This window comes from Bison bison, unplaced genomic scaffold, assembly GCF_000754665.1.
Source record: "Bison bison bison isolate TAMUID 2011002044 unplaced genomic scaffold, Bison_UMD1.0 scf7180017864356, whole genome shotgun sequence".
NCBI lineage: Eukaryota > Metazoa > Chordata > Mammalia > Artiodactyla > Bovidae > Bison > Bison bison.
Genome location: NW_011494928.1, coordinates 1,708,425 through 1,709,154, shown reverse-complemented (window position 1 = coordinate 1,709,154; position 730 = coordinate 1,708,425).

Below are 730 nucleotides of genomic sequence, written 5' to 3'. Positions count from 1 at the left end.
TTAAAAAGAATACATTTGAATCAGTTCTAATGAGGTGGATGAAACTGGAGCCTATTATACAGAGTGAAGTAAGCCAGACGGAAAAACACCAATACAGTATGCTGCTGCTGCTAAGTCGCTTCAGTCGTGTCTGACTCTGTGTGGCCCCATAGACAGCAGCCCACCAAGCTCCCCTGTCCCTGGGATTCTCCAGGCAAGACCACTGGAGTGGGTTGCCATTGCCTTCTCCAATATAGTATACTAATGCATATATATGGAATTTAGAAAGATGGTAACAATAACCCTGTATACGAGACAGCAAAAGAAACACTGATGTATAGAACAGTCTTTTGGACTCTGTGGGAGAGGACGAGGGTCGGATGATTTGGGAAAATGGCATTAAAACATGTATAATATAATATATGAAACGAGTCACCAGTTCAGGTTTGAGGCACGATACTGGATGCTTGGGGCTGGTGCACTGGGACGACCCAGAGGGATGGTATGGGGAGGAAGGAGGGAGGAGGGTTCAGGATGGGGAACACATGTATACCTGTGGCGGATTCATGTTTATATATGGCAAAACTAATACAATATTGTAAAGTTAAAAAATAAAATTAAATTTAAAAAAATTAAAAAAAAATAACATAATCCTCAGGAGACCTCAAAACCCATACTCGTCTCCTTCTTGGCAGGATTACATTGCAACATATCAAAAAAAAAAAAAAAAAAAACTTACTCCTTGGAAGGA